The sequence below is a fragment of the Salvelinus sp. IW2-2015 genome, linkage group LG11, assembly GCF_002910315.2.
Source record: "Salvelinus sp. IW2-2015 linkage group LG11, ASM291031v2, whole genome shotgun sequence".
NCBI lineage: Eukaryota > Metazoa > Chordata > Actinopteri > Salmoniformes > Salmonidae > Salvelinus > Salvelinus sp. IW2-2015.
Window position 1 is genome coordinate 43684600 of NC_036851.1, and position 23200 is coordinate 43707799.

At 44.9% G+C, this 23200-nt stretch overlaps 1 long non-coding RNA gene across 1 annotated transcript; it reads right to left on the reverse strand.

The window, feature by feature from the left end:
• Positions 1-14884: 14884 nt before the first annotated feature.
• LOC139028408 (uncharacterized) lies at positions 14885-18714 on the reverse strand. Its single transcript, XR_011480633.1, has 3 exons — positions 18623-18714; positions 18286-18373; positions 14885-17057 (listed from the first exon to the last, which is right to left on the reverse strand). It is a non-coding gene; the product is annotated as an uncharacterized lncRNA (long non-coding RNA).
• Between the last annotated feature and the right edge of the window lie 4486 nt (positions 18715-23200).

Consider the following 23200-nt stretch of genomic DNA (forward strand, 5'->3'; position numbering starts at 1 on the left):
CTGGCTCTCAAGAGAAGACAGGCTATGTGCACACTGCCCACAAAATTAGGTGGAAACTGAGCTGCACTTCCTAACCTCCTGCCAAATGTATGACCATATTAGAGACACATATTTCTCTCAGATTACACAGACTCACAAAGAATTAGAAAACAAACCCAATTTTGATTAACTCCCATATCTACTGGGTGAAATACCACAGTGTGCCATCGCAGCAGCAAGATTTGTTGCCACAAGAAAAGGGCAACTAGTGAAGAACAAACACCATTGTAAATACAACCCATATTTATGTTTATTTATTTTCCCTTTTGTACTTTAACCATGTTCACATAGTTACAACACTGTATATAAACATATTATTTTGGAACATCTGCGAGGTTACTGTTCATTTGTATTGTTGTTTCACTTTTGTTAATTATCTACTTCCCTTGCTTTGGCAATGTTAACATATGTTTCCCATACCAATAAAGCCCCTTGAATTGAATTGAAATTGAATTTACAGGGAGAGAGAGACAGAGGATAGTGCAACAGGGAGAGAGACAGGGAGAGAGAGACAGGGAGAGAGACAGGGAGAGAGAGAACAGGGAGGGGAGACACAGGGGAGAGAGACACAGGCGAGAGAGACACAGGGAGAGAGAGACAGGGAGAGAGACACAGGGAGAGAGACACAAGGAGAGAGAGAGAGAGAGAAATACACAGAGGAGAAGAAAGACAGAGAGAGAGAACAGAGAGAGAGACACAGGGAGAGAGAGACAGGGAGAGAGAGACACAGAGGGAGAGATGTCTAAGGTCTGAAAGTAAAATGTATATGAAAGAGGTTTTTGGGCTGAGCTTATAGTTCTTGAGTGCTTACCCTCTCCTGAAAATAACAGGTACCAGCCCCAGGCACACACAGACACAGTAAGCCCCGCCAAAAAAGTCTTCTCCTTCTCAGTCTCACACACACGTATACACCCCCTGTCAGTAAGGACCAGGCACAGCCTTGATTTGTGCTAACACACACACACACACACACACACATACGCACACCATGTGCACCAAGTCTGGAACCAACTGGATTGTGAACAGCTTCTACACCCAAGCCATAAAATAGTTAGTTAAATAGTTGACAAAATAGCTACCCGGACTATCTGTAATGATSGTTTTTGCACCAACMTTTTTGTCTCATTACATACGCTGCTGCTACTGTTTATCATCTATCCTGTTGCGTATTCACTTTATTGTTAGTTGTATGTACATACATACAGTTTTCTTTATTTTTACTATTTTCTACATTGTAGAAGTCCATATTTTGTCAAGAACAGCTCAAATAAGCAAAGAGAAACAACAGTCCATCATTACTTTAAGACATGAAGGTCAGTTAATTAGGAACATTTCAAGAACTTTGAAAGTTTCTTCTCGTTGCAAATAAACCACTTCTAAAGGACACCAATAAGAAGAGTTTTGCTTGGGCCAAGAAACACGAGCAATGGACATTAGACCGGTGGAAATCTGTCCTTTGGTCTGATGAGTCCAAATTTCTGATTTTTGGTTCCAACCACCATGTCTTTGTGAGACGCAGAGTAGGTGAACGGATGATCTCTGCATGTGCGGTTCCCACCATGAAGCATGGAGGAGGAGGTGTGATGGTGTGTGGGTGCTTTGCTGGTGACACTGTCTGTGATTTATTTAGAATTCAAGGCACACTTAACCAGCATGGCTACCACAGAATTCTGCAGCAATACGCCATCCCATCTGGTTTGCACTTAGTGGGACTATAATTTGTTTTTCAACAGGACAATGACCCAACACACACCTCCAGGCTGTGTAAGGGCTATTTGACCAAGAAGTAGAGTGATGGAGTGCTGCATCTGATGACCTGGCCTCCACAATCACCCAACCTCAATCCAATTGAGATGGTTTGGGATGAGTTGGACCACAAATTGAAGGAAAAGCAGCCAACAAGTGCTCAGCATATGTGGGAACTCCTTCAAGACTGTTGGATAAGTAATCCTCATGAAGCTGATTGAAAGAATTCCAAGAGTGTGCAAAGCTGTCATCAAGGCAAATGGGTGGCTACTTTGAAGAATCACAAATCTGAAATATATTTAACACTTTTTTGATTACTATATGATTCCATATGCGTTATTTCATAGTTTTGATATCTTCACTATTATTCTACAGTGTAGAAAATAGTAAAAAATTAAGAAAAACTCTTGAATGAGTAGGTGTGTCCAAACTTTTAACTGGTACTGTATCTAGCTAAATTACCTTGTACCCCTGCACATCGACTCAGTACTGGCACCCTGTGTATAAAGTCAAGTTATAGTTACTCATTGTGTATTCATTATTACATGTTTTACTTTTTTTATTATTTCTATGTTCTTTTTCTCTACGTTGTTGGGAAGTGCCCATAAGTAAGTATTTCACTGTTAGTCTACACCTGTTGTTTACAAAGCATATGACAAATACAYTTTGATTTGACCTGCAAGTTCAGACACAGTCACGCTTGCTTGCTCACACACAAACACACGCTTGCTTGCTCTCACACTCATTAAATGTGTGTTCTCTTACATTGCTCGGGATGCTAAATTAATGATCACTTCATCATCAGCTTATACTGAGAACAGACTGCGGAATAAAAGGGAGGGAGGGAGGGGGGGAGGGAGGGAGGGAGGGAGGGAGGGAGGGACAGAAAGCAAATGAGAGTGTGAGTGCAAAATGAAGAGAAAGAAAGGGGTGAGAAAGCAACAGAGAGTTTCAGAGAGAAAGACAGAGAGAGAAATAAAGGACTGTGAAGATAGGCAAACGACAAGCCTAACATTTGACTAGGTTACTTTCACTAGACAACTGGGTCTTGTTGAGTAGGAATTAAACGGTAGAAAACATTTGATACTAACTGACATTGTCCGATGAGAATGCTTGTTTACGTTTTGACATTTAAAAACATTCTCTCTCGCAGAAAAATAGCCATAGGCTGTTTTTCATGGTTTGGGCTAGGTGCCTTAGTTCCAGTGAAGGMAAATCTTAACACTACAGCATACAATGACATTCTAGACGATTCTGTGCTTCCAACTTTGTGGCAACAGTTTGGGGAAGGCCCTTTCCTGTTTCAGCATGACAATGCACAAAGTGAGGTCCATACAAAAATAAGATTGGTGTGGAAGAACCTGACTGGCCTGCACAGAGCCCTGACCTCAACTCCATCGAACACCTTTGGGATGAATTGGAACGCCAACTGCGAGCCAGGCCTAATCGCCCAACATCAATGCCCAACCTCACTAATGCTCTTGTGGCTTAATGGAAGCAAGTCCCCGCAGCAATGTTCCAACATCTAGTGGAAAGCCTTCTCAGAAGAGTAGCAGCAAAGGGGTGGACCAACTTCATATTAATGCCCATGATTTTGTAATGAGATGTTTGACGAACAGGTGTCCACATACTTTTGGTCATGTAGTGTCTATCAGAAACCAGTTGTGACCCAATTGGGCCCCAAGTCGTCGTATTGCTTGCTTTAAACGGTGGCCATCACTCCACCTGGAGGGCTACTGGGTGTGCATTCCTGCTCAAACACAGCCTGATTCAGCAATCAAGTTCCTGATGAGCAGCTGATTAGTAGAATCGAGTGCATTACAACAGGGCTGGAAGAAAAGCCCACACACCTAGTAGCTCTCTAGAAAGACAGTTAGCTCTCTATGAGGACAGTTAGCTCTCCAAGAGGACAGTTAGCTCTCCGGGAGGAAGGTTAGCTCTCTGGGAGGACGGTTAGCTCTCTAGGAGGACGGTTAGCTCTCTAGGAGGAAGGTTAGCTCTCTGGGAGGACGGTTAGCTCTCTAGGAGGACGGTTAGCTCTCTAGGAGGACAGTTAGCTCTCTAGGAGGACGGTTAGCTCTCCAGGAGGACGGTTAGCTCTCTAGGAGGACAGTTAGCTCTCTAGGAGGACAGTTAGCTCTCCAGGAGGACAGTTAGCTCTCCAGGAGGACAGTTAGCTCTCCAGGAGGACAGTTAGCTCTCTAGAGGACAGTTAGCTCTCCAGGAGGACGGTTAGCTCTCCAGGAGGATGGTTAGCTCTCCAGGAGGACAGTTAGCTCTCCGGGAGGACAGTTAGCACTCTAGGAGGACGGTTAGCTCTCCAGGAGGACGGTTAGCTCTCTAAGAGGACAGTTASCTCTCCAGGAGGACAGTTAGCTCTCTAGGAGGACGGTTAGCTTTCCGGGAGGATGGTTAGATCTCCAGGAGGACGGTTAGCTTTCCGGGAGGATGGTTAGATCTCCAGGAGGACAGTTAGCTCTCTAGGAGGACAGTTAGCTCTCTAGCAGGATGGTTAGCTCTCTAGGAGAACGGTTAGCCACTCCTACCACTACACCACGAACAGGAGCAAATACACATCACATTTATTTCAAAACCTTATTCCCTCTCCGTCCCCATATTTGATTGCTATAACCATTGTCTCAGGAACAGAAACAAAATTGTCTAGAACACACAGACAGTGTCCGACGACATGGTTCAAAACGCTTCTCCTCATCCCACTGCCTCATTCAGTCACACAATAAGATCTGAGCCCACGGTATTCCTAGTACGTTTGCGCTGCCAGGATTACGACTCTTCAATAATTACAGAGGCTGTTGTTGGTAGGGGTGGGGCGAGTGGGGGGAGATGGGAGAAGAGCTGAGAGAGAGTGGAGCTTAACAGCTTTAACATGTACAAAATATGTCAAGTCTGATGATTACATAGACTGATAAGGCCCGGGTGGATCTGGAGACCCATTGGTGCTTTTCTCTTCTCTTCTCCTCGCAATGTAGTTCGGTGATGTGTGTGTCTATATGTCAATCGGTCAATCACAAATCAATCCCTAGCCCCCAAACATAGAAATGATTTCACATACAGTACCAGTCAAAAGTTTGGACACACCTACTAATTTAAGGGTTTTTCTTAATTTTGACTATTTTATACATTGTAGAATATTAGTGAAGACATTAAAACTATGAAATAACGCATATGGAATCAAGAAGTAACCAGAAAGGTGTTAAATATATTTTAGATTTTAGATTCTTCAAAGTAGCCACAGTTTGACAGCTTTGCACACTCTTGGTATTCTCTCAATCAGCTTCATGAGGATTACTTATCCAACAGTCTTGAAGGAGTTCCCACATATGCTGAGCACTTGTTGGCTGCTTTTTCTTCAATTTGCACTCCAACTCATCCCAAACCATCTCAATTGGGTTGAGGTCGGGTGATTGTGGAGGCCTGGTCATCTAATGCAGCACTCCATCACTCTCCTTCTTGGTCAAATTGCCCTTACACAGCCTGGAGGTGTATTTTGGGTGATTGTCCTGTTGAAAAACAAATGATAGTCCCACTAAGCGCAAACCAGATGGGATGGCGTATCGCTGCAGAATGCTGTGGTAGCCATGCCTGTTAAGTGTGCCTTGAATTCTAAATAGATCACTGACAGTGTCACCAGCAATGCACCCTCACACCATCACACCTCCTCCTCCATGCTTCACGTGGGAACCACACATGCGGAGATCATCCGTTCACCTACTCTGCGTCTCACAAAGACACTGTGGTTGGAACCAAAAATCTCTAATTTGTACTCGTCAAACCAAAGGACAGTTTTCCACCGGTCAAATGTTTCTTGGCCCAAGTCTCTTATTATTGGGCTGCAATCTGAGATGCAGCTAATTGACGATTTCTGAGGCTGGTAACTCTAATGAACTTATCCTCTGCAGCAGAGGTAACTCTGGGTCTTCCTTTCCTGTGCCGGTCCTCATGAGAGCCAGTTTCATCATAGCTCATTGATGGTTTTTGCGACTACACTTGAAGAAACTTTCAAAGTTCTTGAAACTTTCCGGATTGACTGACCTTCATGTCTTAAAGTAATGATGGACTGTTGTTTCTCTTTGCTTATTTGAGCGTTATTTTGCGATAATATGGACTTGGTATTTTACCAAATAGGGCTATCTTCTGTATACCACCCTTACATTGTCACAACACAACTGATTGGCTCAAATTCATTAAGATGGAAAGAAATTCCACAAATTAACTTTAAACAAGGCACACCTATTAATTGAAATGCATTCCAGATGACTACCTAATGAAGCTGGTAGAGAGATTGCCAAAAGTATGCAAAACTGTCATCAAGGCAAAGGATGGTTACTTTGAAGAATCTCAAATGCAAAATATATTTTGATTTGTTTAACACTTTTTTGGTTACTACATGACTCCATATGTGTTATTTCATAGTTTTGACATCTTCACTATTATTCTACAATGTAGAAAATAGTACAAATAAAGAAAAACCCTTGAATGAGTAGGTGTGRCCAAACTCTTGACTAATACTGTATATATATAATTGATATAAATAAATATGCATACAGCCCAATTGACACCAGGATCTCATTCTCAATGGTGCCCTGATACCATATTTCAATACACTTAGCTTTCTCACCACCTCTCTCTGTCACTCTATTCCTCATCTCTCTTTCACACGATGCCTCCTCTCTCTTTCACTCTATCCCTCTCACTTTCATTCTATTCCCCCTCTCTCTTTCACTCTAATCCTCCTCTCTATTTCACTCTAATCCCTCTCTCTTTCACTCTATTCCTCTCACTTTCATTCTATTCATACTCTTTCTTTCACCTTTTCTTTTTTCCCCACACTCTCCCATACCCACTGACAAGATGCCTCCCGTCCTCCCTTCCCGCTCAAGCCCGGAGCCGTCTCTCGCTAGTGTTCTTCCAAAGACACAGCTAACAAGGAGCGCTACTGCCTAGCGCCAGACGACTGAATGAATTCATTATCATATCGTCTGCAGAGTCTCCTGTAACCTCTCATCTCAATATCGCTTACTAAACTGCAGTCACAATAATTCCACCATTTGCTTCACAACCGCTGTTTTCAGTCTGCCAACAACGGTAAACAGGTGTTTCACTGTAAATGAGGGGTTTTTCGTTCAGGTGGCACTCCACYCTGATAGATGACGCTTGATATTGAGTGGGTGAGGAAATTTCAATACGGGGATTCTGGCTGTAGATATTGCAATGTAGTCTGGTCGACACACAAATTACATCCAAAGCTCTGTCCCCCCATGCCACAAAGAATATGGCTTTTTTTGGTGTTGTCAGCCCTTTGTAACCAACCTACAACCTAATGGTGGAGATAGGAGGTTGGTTGTTATTGTAGGTTCCTTACAAAGGGCTGACGAAGTCAACATTTGTCGAAAAAAGCTATATTCTCTGTGGTATAGGGAGGACAGAGCTATTCGATGGAGCCCGCTCCACCTAAAGAACTATAAAGTTATGGGAAATCCTGTTTTTTGTAATGTGTAGATGACGTAGTCATAACTGGCCCGTTCTCCAGCCTGTAGCAGGTGTGTTAACATGCAGAGCATGAGCTGCTGATAGATGCCAGCCAGGGTGGGTGGGTCTGTCTATGTGTCTGTGTGTCTTTCCCAGCCTTGAATTTAATGAACATTCGGCCTTTCATGACGGCTTTCATCATCATTCTATTGGACAGTGTCAGAAGCACTGCAGTGGCTCATCTTTAGCCGTCCATTTCACACACACACACACACACACACACACACACACACACACACACACACACACAAGAGGTGGGGGGAATGAAAAATTAAGTCTGGTTAGCAGACAGCACATGTTGCTGTGCTGGGTACAGATCAATCCTTGCTCATATCCTGGATATGATAAGATCTACTATTGCCATCTAGTGGTGAAGAGAGCTTACCATTTTTTAAATATGTTTAAAAGGATCATGACGATTTAATGGACTGTCAGTCCAACAATCACCATCTAATAGAATCGTTACATTTCCCCAGCCCAACCCCCAAACCACGTGACAGGACTGCTGTTGGGGTGAAACACAGGTCCAGGATTGAGGTGTTAAAGCACAGAAGGGAGGATTTTTAGGATTAGGAACTACTAGATAAAGTATACTGGAAATAAATTCATATGGATTACATAGTTATGTACACACACACACAGGCATACACACACAGCCTGTCAGCACCAACTAGATTTTCAAACACTTAATGACTCCAAATTGAATAAACATGTGTTTGAAGCAGATGGTTATTCCTGTATATGTGAGCTTGTAATTTATTTCCCAATTGTCAGTGTGTGTTTTTCTCTGTGTGTGTGTGTGCGCGCATGTAGTGTCTGTGCGTGTGTGCGTGCCTGCGTGTGTGGTGTCTGTGCGTAAGAAGAAGAGTTTATTTGCAGAGAGGGGTGAAAGGAATGAAAGCATGTGTTAATGAAAGAAGAGTGGTGGAGGAAAGAGGTTTATGCTAATGTACCTTTGTCGTATATTCTTAAAGTGCACTCCTAAGGTTAATATAGTTACATTGAAAGTAGACCTGCTATGCCTCCTCTTCCAATCACTCTCTACCTTTCTCTATTCTCTCTCTCGCTCCTCCTCCTCCTCCCCCTCTCTCCCCAAAGTGCCCTCCTGGAGTTAGTAAACTCCACTTACAATAAGATTTGCATTTGAACATGGAGGATGTTGTTGTTGACTGGATTCATGGTACAATGGGAGTCAGATGAGACTGAAACTTTGAGATGAGGCAAGAGAGCAACAAAATTATGCGTATAGAAGAAATGTAATTTAGATGGGTCTCTTTTTATCACACGAACGTGCACGAACGCACACACACTCCAATTCCACACACAATCCAAACCAAGAAGCTGTAAACACAGTGTAGTTGTGATAAGGTGAGAAAAAGTTTAGAAGGTTTGGAGGTAACACCTTTCAGAAAGACTGCAATTTCCCTGGAGCAAAAGAGGCATGCTGTCAGAATCCCTCCTGTGTGTGTGATTCTTTTAAAATACAAATTTGGCACAAATTCTTACATAATTAAAACATATTTAAGACTTTATTTCATTTGAACAGACTAGAAAGCTAAAACCAAGCCCCCCTCATCCACCGCACAAAAAGAGAGAGCGAAAGAAAGAAAGAGTGAAAGAGAGTAAAAGAAAAACACACAAAAGAAAGAAAGAGAGAGAGGGGGGGGTATATCAGTTATCAGACTTTATGCCAACACTACTCTAGGATCTCTCTCACTTCTGTTCAAACTCTGAAAACAGCAATGGATAACACAACACCTGCTGTTTCTGCACTGAACAAAAATAATTGCAACAATTTCAAAGATCTTACTGAGTTAAATCAAATGTATTATAAAGCCCTTCTTGCATCAGCTGATATCTCAAAGTGATGTACAGAAACCAAGCCAAACTAAAACCCCAAACAACAAGCCATGTAGGTGTAGAAGCACAGTGGCTAGGGAAAACTCACTAGAAAGGCCAGAACCTAGGAAGAAACCTAGAGAGGAACCAGGCTATGAGGGGTGACCAGTCCTCTTCTGGCTGTGCCAGGTGGAGATTATAACAGAACATGGCCAAGATGTTCAAATGTTCATAGATGACCAACAGGGTCAAATAACAATAATCCCAGTGGTTGTCAAGAGTGCAACAGGTCAGCACCTCAGGAGTTAGAGGCAGAGAATCCCAGTGGCGAGGGGGGAACTGGCCAGGCAGAGACAGCAAGGGCGGTACAGTTCATATAAGGAAATCAATCAATTGAAATAAATTCATTAGGCGCTCATCTATGGATTTCACATGACTGGGAATACAGACATGTATCTGTTTGTGACAGATACCTTTTTGAAAAAGGTATGGGCATGGATCAGAAAACCAGTCAGTATCTGGTGTGACCACCATTTACCTCATGCTGTTMATTGTGGCCTGTGGAATGTTGTCCCAGTCTTCCTCAATGGCTGTGCGAAGTTCCTGGATTTTGGTGGGAACTGAAACACATTGTCGTACACATTGATCCAGAGCATCCCAAACATTGGGTGGCATGTCAATGGGTGGCATGTCTGTGGAAGAACTGGGACATTTTCAACTTCCAGTAATTGTGTACAGATCCTTGCGACATTGGGCCATGCTGAAACATGAGGTGATGGCGGAGGACGAATGGCACGACAATGGCCCTCAGGAACTCGTCACGGTTTCATTGTGCATTGAAATTGCCATCGATAAAATGTAATTGTGTTTGTTGTCCATAGCTTATGCCTGACCATACCATAACCCCACCGCCATCATGGGGCACTCTGTTCACAACGTTGACATCAGTAAGGAGGTCCTGGGCTGGCGTGGTTACACGTGGTCTGCGGTTGTGAGGCCAGTTGGACGTACTGCCAAATTCTCTAAAACGATGTTGGAGGCGGCTTATGGTAGAGAAATTAACATGGAATTCTCTGGCAACAGCTCTGGTGAACATTCCTTCAGTCAGCCTGCCAATTGCATGCTCCCTCAAAACTTGAAATGTGTGCCATTGCGTCACATTGGGAATCAATCAACTATGAGCGTCCGTTGCTATATCAACGGTGTGATGACCTAATGATTAGAATTTTGGAAATCATTACAGTGTAAATTACATTATTTTCATCATCGTTATGCAAACAAGGCTGACTTCCGCAAAAATGTCACTGTTTAAACGAGTTTTGTTTAGCTAACAAAATTAAAACATTACTTTGAAATACTTTTGGGTACCTTGTTAACATTACAACATGAAATCCATGTCCTAAACATTGCTACTTTTCAGAAATAGCAAAGAAAACGAGTAATCAACTTAACACATTAATGTTACTTACCTTACAGATCACAAAGTCAGCAAATTGCCACTCCATTCATATGCAAATCCATTTGATTCATACACTGGCTTGTCTGGCTGTCATGTTCTTATTTTAACCTGCGCTTCCCTCATCTATACTGAAGTAATATCATTTCAGTAGTCCTCTAGTATGATTCATTTTTTTCTATCTCGCATAGCTCATTAGTACACCCTACAACGATGCATCATGTGGAACAATTAAATACCATCAAAGGACACCTTACAACTTACAATGATCACCTTGTGAAACAGCTGTGAAAACCAACCTGCCAATATTTAAGATTTTAATACATAAACTTTGATATTTTTTGGTACAGTCACATGGCAATCATAGACTAAAATACTAAATTCTGGTGTGTGGAATATAGAGGAGGTGGTTGCTGTGTGGGTGGGAGGTTCTGCCTGTCACTTGTTCTCAACAGGCAGCCAGTCTCGGATGGTGTACTTGAAGAGGGAGACTGCAAAGTCCAGGGACTGCTGCTCTCTTTGTTCTGAGTGTTTGCAGTGCTAGTGTTTTTTGTTAGTCAGTGTATCTCACATGATGTGCCCAGTATGATAGTTGTCTTGCTCTTTCTTAGCAGATAATGACATGACAATAACAGTAGCTGATGTAATGAAAAGTTGGAGGGTGGTTGGTAATGGAGGACATCAGGTGGATACGACGTCTGGTATGTTGGGCAGACCGGGCCTATCGGTCCTGGAGCACAGGAGCAGAGTTAAAGGGATACAGGGTCGGAGACAGAGACGTAGACAAGGCAAACACACAGGTTACACTTACTGGGAGATAAGTTGATGGATTAGTGCAGTGTTACAAATGGGAGATATGTATTTAACCTTTGGAAGGTATAGCCTACCTCAAGCTGTTCCCCCTCCAACTCAGAGCACAATCGAGCTGATTCGAACCTCACTGGTTCTGGTGATGGGATACCTCCTGGGGGGCTCAGACAGTCAATGATCCTAAAGTAATTTGAAGAGGTAAAGTTGAAGAGGTACATTTTTATAACCTCAAGGATAACTACCATTTTTTGCTGTAATGTCAACCAAAGCTTAACAATACTTGAGTCTATTGGGCTTCACAGATGTGTAGGGCTTCCATCCTGGGGTATTGTGTTCAAGAACCTCCCACTCGGCCGTCTGCCCTGCGTGAAGCTGACCGGTTTGTGTGGGCGTTCAAGGGTCAACGAGGTGACGTATAGGTTACAAGCTTCCAGTGACTACCGCTCACCATCTTTTTCATGTCCTCCCTTCTCCATGTCTCCCTTCTCCATGATCCTTTCCATGTCTCCATTCTCCATGTCTCTTGTCTCCATGTCTCACTCTCCATGACTTCCCTTCTTCTGCTCTCTCCTCATGTCTCCTTCTCCATGCTCCTTCTCCATGTCTCCCTTCTCCATGTCTCCCTTTCCATGTCCCTTCTCATGTCCCTTCTCCATGTCTCCCTTCTCCATGTCTCCATGATCCCTTCTCATGACTCCCTTCTCCATGCTGCTCGCTTCTCCATGTCTCCTTCTCCATTGATCTCCCTTCTCCATGTTCTCTTCTCCCATGTCTCAGTCCTTCTCCAGTCTGACTCCCTGTCTCCCATGTCTCCCTTCTCCTATGTCTCCCTTCTCCATGTTCTCCCTTCTCCATGGTTTCCTGAGTAGTCTCCCTTCTCCATGTCTCCCTTACATTTCCCTTCTCCATGATCCTTTCTCCATGACTTGCCTTCGTCCATGACTTCTTCTCTCCTCGACTGTCCCTTTTCAGACTCCGTCTGCTCCATGGTCTTCTTGCTCCAGGGTCTCCTCTCCATCTCCCTTTCTTGCTCCATGTTCCCCTTCTTCCATGGACTCGCCTTCTTCTATTGATGTCTGCCTGTTCCATGTTCCCTTCTCCATGTCTTCTCAGCTCTCATGTCTCCTTCGTCCATGACTTCCCTTCTGTCGCCATGACGTGCCCTGTCTGCATGACCTTCCCTTCTTTCTGTTCATGACTTCCCCTTGTAAAAAAGACATGATTTCCTTCACCATGACTACGGTCCGTTGTTGTCCTCTCATGTCTCTCCTCTGCACCACTGCGCTTTTTCAGGATGGACGGAAAAGAAGAGAGCATCAATATTTGTGGCACAACTAACGAAACTGCCTACCTAGTGCTTTAGTGTTAGACTTGTAACTCTCCTCTCCAGCACTCACATTCTAAGGGCGCATCCTTCAATCCTACAGAATCTTAACATCATAGTAACTTCCGGGCTTCCCTATTTCGCCCCTAGTCCTAAAGGCTCCCATGTTCTCTTCACTCTCTGCCTTCTCGATGACTCCGCTTCTCCGCGGAATGAGTGTATTCTTTTGCCATGTCGTCCGCTTCTCGCGTGGTTCTCCGGTGAAAATGCTCTGTACTCCTATCTAAAAACATGTCTGACCCTTTCGCATGCCCATCTCCGGTAACGCTTCTCACAGATCCTCAGAGTGATTCCCCGGCAGTGGGATTTTAATCAGCCTCACCCTCTGTCAGGCAATTGGGATTTGTGTTTTCAACGGTGCTCTGGGTGTTTTTGTAAAGCGCATATACTTACCAATTCTGTATGTTGTTGTCGCCGTAATTTCTCATGGACCTCCCTCTCCATGATCTTCTCCATGGTCTCCCTTTTCATGTCCCTTTGCCCATGATCCCTTCTGCCATGTTCCTTCTCATGATACTTCTCCATCTCCTTCTCCATGGACTCCCTCTCCATGACTCCTATCAGATCTTCACATGACTCCCTTCCCATGACTCCCTTCTCCATGACTCCCTTCTCCATGACTCCCTTCTCCATGACTCCCTTCTCCATGTCTCCCTTCTCGGGGCCGTCCTCCAAGGAACGATTAGCGGTCCGGGTGGCAAAGATGGAAATCACTAATGATGTTGGGATCCAGAATGTCCTCCACCGGAACCCAGCACCGCTCCTCTGGACCGTAGCCCTCCCACTCCACCAGGTACTGGTGCTTTCAGTGGCCGACCGTCCAACTGCTCCAACTGTAGAAGATTGTTGGCTTCCACCGAGGTAACCCACTTAAGTAAACCTAGGAAGACTGTAACGTAGACTCTGGGAGTCAAGAAGCAGGTGGTAAGTTTAACCCTCGCAAGGCTGCATGCCCAGACGGCATCCCCAGCCGCGTCCTCAGAGCATGCGCAGACCAGCTGGCTGGTGTGTTTATGAACATACTCAATCAATCCTTATCCCAGTCTGCTGTTCCCACATGCTTCAAGAGGGCCACCATTGTTCCTGTTCCCAAGAAAGCGAAGGGAACTGAGCTAAATGACTATCGCCCCGTAGCACTCACTTCCGTCATCATGAAGTGCTTTGAGAGACTAGTCAAGGACCATATCACCTCCACCCTACCTGACACCCTAGACCCACTCCAATTTGCATACCGCCCCAATAGGTCCACAGACAACGCAATCGCAATCACACTGCACACTGCCCTAACCCATCTGGACAAGAGGAATYCCTATGTAAGAATGCTGTTCATCGACTACAGCTCAGCATTTAACACCATAGTACCCTCCAAACTCGTCATTAATATAACAAAGAATGATACAACGTAGCGAGTATCGAGTAGCGTCTCGACATGAAACACAGAAACAATACTGCCTGGGGAAAGAACCTAAGGGAGTGCCAGATAAAGGGGAGGTTAATGGAGATAATGGAGTCCAGGTGTGCCTCATGATGAAGCGCAGGTGCGCATAATGATTGATGCCAGGTGCAAGTACTGATGGTTGCCATGATCGGTGGTTAGTAAACCGGCGACGTCAAACGTCGGAGGGGAGGCATGACAGTACCCCTCCGACGCGCGGCTCCAGCCACAGGACAACGCCGGCCAGAGGGACGGCCCCGAGGACGACTGGCAGGCCGGGTGGCGAAGATGGAAATCACGGATGATGTTGAATGTCCTCCACCGAAACCCAAAACCGCTCCTCTGGACCATAGCCCTTCCATTCCACCAGGTACTGGAGCCGACCCCCACAACTTCGGGAGTCCAGTAGGGATCTGACGGCATAGGCGGGACCTCTCTCGATGTCTGGGGTGGAGGGGTGTCGTGGGGGACAGCATCAGCCAGGGGACCAGGAACCACTGGCCTGATAAGGGAGACATGAAAAGGTGAGATACAGTAGTCACTGGGAAGCTGTAACCTATACATCACCTCGTTGACCTTGAACGGCACAACAAACTGTTGTGCCGTTCAACAAACAAACTCAGCTTCTTGCAGGGCAGGCGGAGTGGGAGGTTCCTGGTAGAGATCCAGACACAATGCCCAGGATGGAACGCAGGAGTCTCACTGTGGTGTCGGTCTGCCTGCAGTGGGCGGTGCGCTGGTGTCTCACGTGAGCCTCGTTCCACACTTATTCTGCATGCCTAAACCACTCATCCACCGCAGGAGCTTCGGTCTGGCCCGGGGTCCAAGGAGCCAGAGCCGGCTGAAAACCCAGAACACACTGGAAGGGAGTCAGCCCGGTGGAGGAGTGACGCAACAAATTCTGGCCGAAACTCCTCCCATGGAAGGAATTGGGACCACTGTCCCTGCCGGTCCTGTCAGTGACTCCTCAGGAACTTCCCCAGCTCCTGGTTTATACTCTCTACCTTCCCGTTAGACTGAGGCTGACCATGACCTCAAGCTTCTCCATAAAGGCTCTTCCTACCCATGATGTGAATTGGGGGTCACGGTCGGAGACAATGTCCTCCGGAAGACCATAATGCAGGAAGACCTGCTGGAACAGCAGTAGGGAGACCAGAGAGAAGGATGAAACGACAGGATTTGGAAAATCTATCCACAACCACCAAAATGGTGSTGAAACCGTCAGAGGGGAGATCAGTGATAAAGTCAATGGATAGATGAGACCAGGGATGCTGAGGCACGGGAAGGAGTTCCTCTGCTGGAGCATGCCGGGAGGATTTGGTTTGAGCACATACAGAACATGAGTTGATGTAGCGAATAACGTCCTGCGCCAAGGTAGGCCACCAATACTTCTCGGAGATAGATTGAGTAGTATGAGAAATACCTGGATGTCCAGCGACGACAGCTGTGTGCGCCCAGGTCAGCAACCCATCCCTTAACCCCATGGGAACGTAGATGCACTCAGGAGGACAGGTAGTGGGTGCGGGCTCCCTCTCCAGAGCCTGGAGAATGTCCACATCTACATTTGTAAGTCGCTCTGGATAAGAGCGTCTGCTAAATGACTTAAATGTAAATGTAAATGTACATCCCAGACCACAGGGGCTACGACTCGAGAGGAAGGGTTTATGGATACATTCTGGACAGGAGCCTCTCCCGAATCGTGGAGACGGGACAGGGCATCGGCGTTCTTTGAACCTGGGCGATAGGTTAGCGTGAGGTCAAATCTCGTAAAGAAAAGAGGTGACCTTGCTTCGCGTGGATTCAGCCTCCTCGCTGTCCGTATGTACCTCAGGTTCCGATGGTCGGTGAGGATGACGAATGGGTCCTTGGAGCCCTGCAACCTTGGACCTCTCGGTAGTGGGGGCTCCCATCTGGTGCACAAAGTAGAGGGAGCACTGTAGTATGAAGCCACGGCATTTCAACGATGTGCCGTCATATTTATCCGGAAGGGACAAACGGGCATTGTTAACCTGGGCGGGTTGCTAAATGGGCTGGCTCGCTGGGTCGACTGGTGGTAGAGTACCCTCCAGTAGTTGAAGGCAACGCGTCTCAGGTATGTTCGAGACGTTGAACACTGTGAAGAACCTCTTCCATAGCCGTCCCCAGTTGTGCCAGCTGGTCTTGGTGTTGATAAAGTAGATATCCTTGCTCGTCGACCATCTGGGAGATGTTCTGATTTCCTGCTGCTTCCATTTTGTGAGGCAGTATTCTGTCGAGAAGCAGGTGGTAGGTTTAATATAACAAAGAACACGGAACGATACAACGCAGGAGTAGCGTCTTGACATGAAACACAGAAACAATACTACCTGGGGAAAGAACCTAAAGGAGTGCCAAATAAAGGAGTAATAAATGAGTGAGGTAATGGAGTCCAGGTGTGCCTCATGATGAAACGTAGGTGTGCGAAATGATAGTTGCCAGGACTGGAGGTTAGTACAGTAAACCGGCGACGTCGAACACCGGGGGGGGAGGAGAGGGATTAGACGTGACAAAGAGAAAAATATGTGTTAGGGATACTAAAACTAGCTTCAGGGTATTTTGTGTGCAAATGCAAATAGTTATTATCTGAGATTTTTTATATTCACTTTAACAGATGGTGACCCCAGCTAGGAGCGAAAAGCAGCAAGGTTTCCCAGGTCTCGCCTTCCTTTCGTCCTTCTTCCAAACCAAGTAATTTGCCTGGATGTCGTAGCACTTGGTCCCCTTCTTGATTCTGCTCCGGTAGCTCCCCTTCAGTTTCTCTTGTCGATGTTCAGTCTCACCTTGATTGATAACAGGAATAAATGCAGTTATATTTCATATTACAAATACATTCTCTCAAGTACAAATCATCCTTTTCTGTCTTTTCATTGTATTTCAAATGTTTTCTTTTGTTTTCTTTAAAGTGTATTTAATAATTTGTCTCAAATCTCTGATATTATTTCATAAACATATCAAAAATACATCAATTCACACATCAAAAATATTAAATTCCAAACCAATTCACATCCTAGAATTCTTTACATTTATACCCCAAACACATTTACTCTTAACTTTAAATAACCTGTTTAGGTTATAATTATGTAACGTTAGTTGACTGTAGTTGACCCGGAGCTAGCCAAAAGTAAACATTTACAGTACAACAATTACAAAGATCTTAAACATCACAGTTACAACATTACATTCTCTTAACACTTAGGATATTGTCAGGAGTGTCTTTTAAAAAATGTTCAGGAGTTAACCATTTGTTTTTTTCTTGATCAAAGGAATGCACCCCCATCATTTCATTTTACACTCGACATGCTTTTTCTGTCTAGTACAAAGTTATACAATTACTATGTTGTTCAAAACCATTACATGTGGTATTCAGTGTATTTTTGCACTTTACTGACCTGTAACGCATGATAAATGATGAAACAGGAAAAAGTGGCTTCTCTTTCAAAGGTTCTCTCAATTATGAGAACACAGGGACAGGATCGCATAATATATAGTCCCAGTGCAAAGCGAATGTCAGTAGTAGTAGAAATGCATTGCAATGGCAAAACCTTGGAGGACTGACATTTCAGTAAATGTATTCTTCCCCAATACAAAGAAACAATACATAAACACAAATGTGACAAGACATTTTGTGTGCGTCACATATACAATTGCATTGTTTGCTTTAGTCAACAGCTGCGACTCCTGTCCGTACTAGGTGGAGGCCGGGATGCTGCTGTTGTGTGCAGGCCTGGATGCTGCTGTTGTGTGCAGGCCTGGATGCTGCTGTTGTGTGCAGGCCTGGATGCTGCTGTTTGTGTGCAGGCGGGATGCTGCTGGTTGTGTGCAGGCCGGGATGCTGCTGTTGTGGTGTCAGGCCTGGATGCTGCTGTTGTGTGCAGGCCTGGATGCTGCTGTGTGTGGCAGGCCTGATGCTGCTGTTGTGTGCAGGCTGGATTGCTGCTGTTGTGTGAGCCTGGGATGCTGCTGTTGTGTGCAGGCCTGGATGCTGCTGTTGTGTGCAAAGAGAATTACCTTCAGGTTGTTCTCCCACCCTTCKTGGTACCAATCAAGGGACTTGTCCATGGCAGTCTTGAGGGTCTGGTTGGTCCATTCACCAAACCTGGAGGGGGTAGGAAAGCGATATCTATTGACAATGTAAGATATTGAAATGTCTGATTATGTACCGTGGAAAAACGAAAACAAATTGTATAAAAAAAGTCAACCATACCATTGGTGATAGAATACGACGTATAACATCCGTACCTTGATCCACACACACACGCTCTATAATATTAAACTGTGCTGTGGTCAAATAAAGCAACCACTACAAAACAATTCATCAGGGCAAAATTTGAATTGGGACACTTACCGATCATGTGCCATGGTGAAACAACTTTGATGGGCTTCAGCTCCAGCACAACAGTCTTCACCCTCTCAAATGTCTGGCAGGCTAGACAGGTACTGACCTTTAAGCAAAAAGTGACAAATTGAAACATGGTGTGCTCTCTGATATGACATTCATTGAAATCCTAATCATTTCAGATATAATAGAATGTGATTGATAAACAAAAGGTTATTTCACTTGCCCAGCTGTCCKCCTCCTTGACAATTCCCGTCAGAAGAAGCGTAGGTTGATTTTGCCAATCATGCGCTTCACTCCGAAATGGCCTGCATGCATCTCGGTCAGCACGACCTCCTTCTCCTCCTCAGTAAAAATCCCCCTCATGTGTGACTGGCCACCCTTCCCCCATAGGTACATATGATTGCCTAACAGGTTTGGTAGAGAAGAGTTGTTGAAATACACAAGTCTAAGTACATTTGCACTGCTGTCTTTCTCTCTCTTTTTCTCTCTCTCTGTCTGTCTTCCACTCTCTTCCCACCCCTCTGTGTCTGTCTAGCAAAGACACCTAGTTGAGGCCATTTGGAATTACCATAATTGCTTACACCTATCCATTTGATTCATCAGGTTTAATTATAGCTAAATACCTCAATATGACAGACATTTCACTATATCAGCGGAGAACGGTTCATAATAATGTCTGGAATGGAGTCAATGCAATAAACCACTTTGATACCATTCCATTTACTTCATTCCAGACATTATTATGAGCCGTCCTCCCCTCAGCAGCCTCCACTGAAATACATGTATAGCTAGAAAATGTAGATGTCCAACTAGATAGAAAATGGTTGTTGGAAAATTATTTTACATAGCTAAATCCTTCCAGTTATCTAACAGAAGTTAACTGCGTAACATTACCCTGAACTGTGAATTTCTCTTAATGTTCCCGCCTCTTGTCGAGATCAGTGGTGCCATCATAGTACTTTTCCTGGTTGGACAGATATATGAAAATCTCCCCGAGAGATGCCATTGAAGTCCAAGCTACATACAAACAGAAAGCTACAATAACAGTTACATGCTGACCAGACCGGACACGTCGCGTGCGCGAGCGTTGCAAAATAAATGTAGAAATCCATGTTATTCAATTATTGCACCCACACTGCTCGCGTGCACCAACGAGTGTCTGCGTTGCCAGCGGGACACTATTTGGCAAGACCAAAACGTTTGAAAAAAAATGATTTAGCAGACGCTCCTAGAGAGACATACAGTAGTGAGTGGATACATTTCCTCACTTTTTCCTACTGGTCCCCCGTGGGAATCGAACCCACAACCCTGGCATTGCAAGTGCCATGRTCTACCAACTGAACCACATGGGACAGAGGACTTTCTAAAAGTGATTGTATGTTCTGTCATGCTTGTGGCTGAGGACAATGTACTATGACAGCACCACTGATCTCGACAAGAGGCGGAACATTCAGAGAAATTCACAGTTCAGGGTAATGTTAAGCAGTTAACTTCTCCAAATGCACACTTACAAACAGTATTGACTTGTCATACATTTTTTACAAAAAAAACAAGACAATCAACGGAGACCGTGGAGACTCATTCCAATACAACGTCATTCAGGTTGGTAGCAAAACCAATGAAAACACAACCAGAATACCTTCATTCAATATATACATCCATTTTGGGAATTCTATTAATGATCTACACCCACTGATTCATACAGAAACGCCTCGTGAGCTTAGTTCAACTGTCGTACCCCATCAGAACCCAAAATATAAGCTTGTATTACTCCAATGTTTGTAAAACAATTGTATAGCCATGGTTAGAACTATAATTTTGATATCATGGATGGTCAGTCCTTGCATCAAGGGGCGCAACTTTCACTGGGGACGGGGACGGGGACATTCTGAAATTGCATTTTTGTCCCCCCCAGTTTTAACATTAGAATGTGATACAAAACGAGGCAACAGTGTGCTTTAGGACCAGTGTTTATCTGACTGGATACAACAACAACAACAAAATGTATATATATCTATATTATGCCCCCCCCCCCCTTCTAAAACCAAAGTTGTGGCCCTGCTTGCATCAATAGCTCTGTCTATGAATTTGAATGTGGTTACATTTCTCCAGGCCCATCCCTCAGCTTTTTACCAAATCAGAGGTGGGGTGACTGCTTTGTTATTGTTTCAATTAAGGATAGTAACTTTAAAAACCCTCACTAAAAGAAGCTAGGAAACAAATCAACTGGGAGATAGGACAGTAAAACAGATGACGAGAGATGGAGTCAGTGTACTTAAGGACTGCAGTGTCTGCTGAATTTAGCTGCTTCCTAAGACTTGACTTAGCAATGAAACGAGCAGGTGCACACACACACACACACACACACAGTGACATAACCAGCTAAGGAGTCAGATAGCTACCAGAAGAAGTTCGACGGACTGCAAATACTGCTACACAATGGAAATTATCAGCATTCACACACACACACACACACACACACACACACACACACACACACACACACACACACACACACACACACACACACACACACACACACACACACACACACACACACACACACACACACGCACGCACAAACACACACACACACACACACAACTCGCAAGGACTTTGTCCAGAGCATGGCAAACCCCAGACAAAAGTGTCAGTGATGAGACTCCAACAGTCAAGCAGAGAACAGTGCTGTGTGTTGTAGAATATACCTACCCTATCTACATCCACACAGATAACTACAAGTACTATTGACTTCAATACAGTGTTTTATCAGAAATATGCTTATTGGCTGGAAAGAACATGTCAACAAAGTATGACTCATCTGTTGTGGTCAAGGTATTTCACATGCCAAACTGTGATTTAATTTCTAACCAGCAGAGGGCACTGTTTACTATCGCTCCATAGCACTCACTACTGTCATCATGAAGTGCTTTCAGAGGCTAGCTAAGGATCAATTCACCTCCATCTTGCCCGACACCCAAGACCCACTATAATTTGCATACCGCCCCAACAGATCCACAGATGACGAAATTGCCATCGAACTGCACACTGCCCTATCCCATCTGGACAAGAGGAATACCTGTGTAAGAATGATATTGATTACAGTTCAGCCTTCAATAACATGTGCCCTCCAAGCTCATCACTAAGCTCGGAGCCCTGGTTCTGACCCCTTCCTATGCAACTGGATCCTAGACTTCCTGACGGGCCGAACCAGGTGGTGAGGTAAGCAACAACACCTCTGCTACACTGATCCTCAACGGGGGGGGGGGCACACAAGGGTGCGTGCTCAGCCCCCTCCGGTACTCCCTATTCACCCATGACTGTGTGGCCACGTACATCTCCAACTCAATCACCACAAAACAGTGGTAGGCCTGATTACCAACAATGACGAGACAGCCTAGCCTAGCCTAGTTCCCTTAACGTCAACAAAATGAWGGAGCTGATCGTGGACTACAGGAGACAGCAGAGAGGAGCCGCAGTGGAGAGGGTGAAAAGCATCAAGTTCCTCGGTGTGTACTTCACTGACGACCTGAAATGTTCCACTCACAGAGACAGTGCGGTGAAGAAGACACAACAGCCCCTCTTCAACCTCAGGAGGCTGAATAAATGTGGCTTGGCCCCCCCAAGCCATGGCCTGTTCACCCCGAAACAATCTAGAAGGAGACAGTACAGGTGCATCAAAGCTGGGACTGAGAGACTGAGAAACAGCTTTTATCTCCAGCTAGTACCCTGCCCTGAACTTTAGTCACTGTCACTAGCCGGCTACCACCCGGTATTCAACCATGCACCATAGAGACTGCTGCTCCGTGTACATAGTCATTGAACACTGGTCACTTTGATAATGTTAACATACTGGTTTACCCACTTCATATGTTTGTACTGTATTCTAGTCAAGGCCATCCTGTTCAACTATTGCTGTACACATCTTTTCATATACTGTCCATAATGTCTATACACACCATTAAATACATGTATATTCTGGACTCTGACATTGCTCATTTTAATATTTCCATATTTCTAATTCCTTTATTTCTATTTCTGGGATTTGTGTGTATTGTAAGGTATTTCTGCACTGTTGGAGCTAGGAACGTAGGCATTTCTCTACACCCGCGATAACATTAGCAAAATATGTGTACGCTGGTTCGAGTCCAGGCTCTGTCGCAGCCGGCCGCGACCGGAAGACCCATGGGGCGTCACACAATTGGCCCAACGTTGTCCGGGTTAGGGGACGGTTTGGCCGGCAGGGATGTCCTTGTCCCATTGCGCTTTAGCGACTCCTGTGGCGGGCCGGGCGCATGCACGCTGACACGGTTGCCAGGTGTACGGTGTTTCCTCCAACACATTGGTGTGGCTGGCTTCCGGGTTAAGCGGGCATTGTGTCAAGAAGCAGTGCATCTTGGTTGGGCTTTGTTTCGGAGGACGCACAGCTCTCGACCTTTGCCTCTCCCAAGTCTGTACGGGAGTTGCAGTGATGAGACAAGACTAACTACCAATTGGATACTAGAGGTCGACCGATTAATCGGAATGGCGGATTAATTAGGGCCGATTTCAAGTTTTCATAACAATCGGTAATCTGCATTTTTG